Genomic DNA, 3,386 nt, shown 5'->3' on the forward strand with positions numbered 1-3,386 from the left:
AGAGAGATATGCTGTGTTTTGCCAAAAACTGGTGCACTGAGATGGCTACATGTGTTAGTCTGGGTACTTTAGAGAAACAAATCCGCAGAAACTCATGTACAAGAGAGAGTTTTATATAAAGGTTAAGTGCGCATCAAGAAAACATCCCAACCCAGTGCTGCCCAAGCCCACAAGTCCAACATTAACCCATTAACCCATCTGTCCAACACCAATCCACAAAGTCCTCCTCCATCTCACAAAACAGAGGCAATGAGGCCAACTGCAGGAGGAAAGCGGAGTCCGTGAATGTGTAAACATCTCAGCTGGCAGGAGTCTCCATGCGGCTGCTCCAGCACCCAGGGCTGCATCGGGGTAGGTCCATGTGGCTTCTCCTCAGGGATGTCTTGCAGGAAGTGAGCCTTGCCTGCTGAAGCAGGGAACTGGCTAAGGCAGCTACACCCTGGTCCGACCATCAGAAAGCAAGAGACCCAAGAACTCGAAAAGCGAGGCTCACCGAGCCATTTATCCCTCTGCCCTTCAATTAACCCCACTTGTGTTTATCGGCCAGGTTGGCAAAATAAACTAACTAACTCACTACATGAGCAGGTACATTGTTGTAGTGGCAAAACCAGTCCCCCGTCTGCCCAAATCAGGCCTTTTTCTGTCACACGTTGTTATACAATCTTTTCAGAACGTCTATGCACAAAGGTTGATTAACACTCTGACCTGGTGGAACAAACTCCAAATACATTATAAGTAGATGTGTCATCTTTTCCGGAATTTGATGGACGTCCAGAACAAGGTTTGTCATCAATTGACATTTCACCTTTTTTGAAACAAGAAAACCACGCGCACACTTGAGTTTGCCCCGTAGCGCTGTCCTTGTAAGCCATGTTCAACGTCACAACAGTTTCTGCGGCATTTTTCCTACGCAGGAAACAAGATTTCACAGCCACACGCTGCACACTGTTCTCTTAAAACAGCCATCCCCCCAAAAAAGAGAGCTTTGAATGAAACTGCTTTTCCAAAAGAATTCACTGTGACCAGAGAGAACCTTCCCATGCGACACCACCACGGGGTGCACTGACTCGGAGAGAGTTGCTTGATGTCCCTCTAGGAATGCTCCGTCCAGCACAATTCCGGGTTTTTGGGGGGATGGTACCCCCTCGTATATCCTTCTTCACTATTTCTTCCACCTGCTACCACCCCCATTTCCCTGCAGCAAGGCCCCCCCCCCCACCGAGTAGCTACATAAACGAAGTGTCTCTCATTGGAGTCCTCCCTAAAGCCCTCTAGCAAGGTATCCTCCGCCATGCTTGGCAAGGCCACCAGTAACCTGGGAGGTCCGGGGTCCCAGGGCCCCCTTTGCAGTCCTCCTCTTAGGGAGCCTCTCAGTAGTGATCCACCGGATCACTCCTTCCTCTCGAATACGCTTTCTGCACCTGACATCTGAAAGACTACACACTCCTGGCTTTCCTGCTTCCCCATTCTTCTCTCCAGTGTAAAGTGACCACGGGAGAGCCACTTCCCAGCGGTCCCCTTGTCTCTTCTCTCCACCCTCCTTATTTTTTGGCTCAATGTTGCTCCATAACACATACCAGTTCTAACATTTTGCCCAGGCTCATCGCTTCCCACATCAACTCTACGCTGATAAGACCCAATTTAGTCTCCTCTCTGAAACGCCATGATCATGTGTTTTTCTCTTTGCGTTTTTTTTTTTTATCACAATAAGATCTTTTATTTGTTAACATTAAGTCTGAATTTTAAACAGATTCTTGAACTGTTGGCTCATAGCCATCAGCTCGCTCCACTTCTGCACCTGTCTCATCTCCAGTAGTTTTTCCAGAACTGCCACCTTCACCATGAAGCTCCATGAGTTTTCCCAATTCAAACTTGGGTTTTTTCAGCATCTTTACTTTTCTGACAAACACATCATGGAGAGGATAAATAGACTGGCAAGCCTTTTCTATGTCTTTCCCAATGCTGTCTGGAATCAATTTATTGACCACTTCTTTCAAGTCATTCGTCTGCACCTCTCGGGTCATGATTTCCATCATTTTCTTTCGGATTTGGCGGACCTGCTGGTGATAAGCATAGAGGTCTTCCGAATGTGATCATTGCATTTTTTAGTAAAACCAACACAGAACAGACGAAGTAGATACCCATCGGTCGCCTTGACATCAACATGAGCTTCAGTCATGGTCTGCCACTTCTTGACCATGGAGCACATCTTGTCCCGTGTCAGGTGCATGCCGTGGAAGTTGGTCAGGCAGTTTTTGCCCTGAACATCCTCGGTCATTAACTTAACTTTCCTAAAGGCAACCTCGTCATTCTGTAGATCAGCAAGGCTCGCTTCAAAAACTCGACCCTGGAGGCCATCAGATGCAATTGTGGTTCCTTGAGTCCTGGTGACTAGTGTTTTCCCAATATTCCTTATGTTGAACATAGCGGGTGCTTTCACATCAGACCAGTCTTTCTTAGGAAACGGATCAACCACTTTCTTCTGAGCTCCTTTTTTGCCACCTTTGGTAAGGCGCTGTTCTTGCCAACCGCCATGGCGTCGTGCAGAGAGCCCCTCTTTGCGTGTTTTAGAGACATCGCCAACCTAACAGCCAAAGTTGAACCTCCACCCCTTCCCCCTACAAACCGGAAGCCATCTCCATCTCTGGTGACAGTGGCTAGTGATTCTCCTAGGCCCACGCTCTCCATGTCTCCCTTACTCCTCAGCATATTCTCTACTGATCGGGTTTTCTCACCTGCTTCACACACCATCATCCCAGTGATCTCTCTCCTTCCACTTCTGCCCTGCTAAGAGTCTTAGCCACGCAGCTGTCAGAGTCATGCTTGTAAAACATGAGTCAAAGTGTATCGACCTTTGACTCAGAGCTCTGCCCTGCTGGTCTAACCGCCTCCACGAGCCGCGGCCTTCATTGCCTGAGACCAGAACAGCTGGGTTGCCCGGCTCCCACTACTGAACATTGTGACCAAGGACCCAGTAGATGAATTCTGATCCCAAAGAGGAAAAATGCAGCACCGAATTTGAAATTCTTAAGCTAGACTACGTGACCCACTGGGACTGGGAAAAACCCAAATCTGTGGTTCTGAGATCATCTTTCAGTCTTGAAATGAAAGTATTTTCTAGTCCTCGTTAAACTAAACAACAGTTTAGCTAACTGGCAAAGAATGCTTGTCTTAAGCAATGTGCTGTATAAAAGGATGACCTATCTGAGATGAAATAGACAACTCAAAAACACACAAACTCACTGCCACCAAGTCAGTTCTGACTCATAGCAACCCCATAGGACAGAAAGTGGAACTGGCCCTGTGCGCTTCCACGTCTATGAATCTTTAAAGGAGCCGAAAAGCCTGATCATTCTCCCACCGTGGCTGGTGGCTCGTGGGTTCAA

The 3,386-nt window shown here is 47.7% G+C and overlaps 1 pseudogene; it reads right to left on the reverse strand.

Moving 5' to 3' along the window:
* Positions 1 to 1,712: 1,712 nt before the first annotated feature.
* On the reverse strand, positions 1,713 to 2,535 carry LOC142430615 (small ribosomal subunit protein eS1 pseudogene; annotated as a pseudogene).
* Positions 2,536 to 3,386: the final 851 nt, after the last annotated feature.

This window comes from Tenrec ecaudatus, chromosome 17 (assembly GCF_050624435.1).
Source record: "Tenrec ecaudatus isolate mTenEca1 chromosome 17, mTenEca1.hap1, whole genome shotgun sequence".
Taxonomy (NCBI): domain Eukaryota; kingdom Metazoa; phylum Chordata; class Mammalia; order Afrosoricida; family Tenrecidae; genus Tenrec; species Tenrec ecaudatus.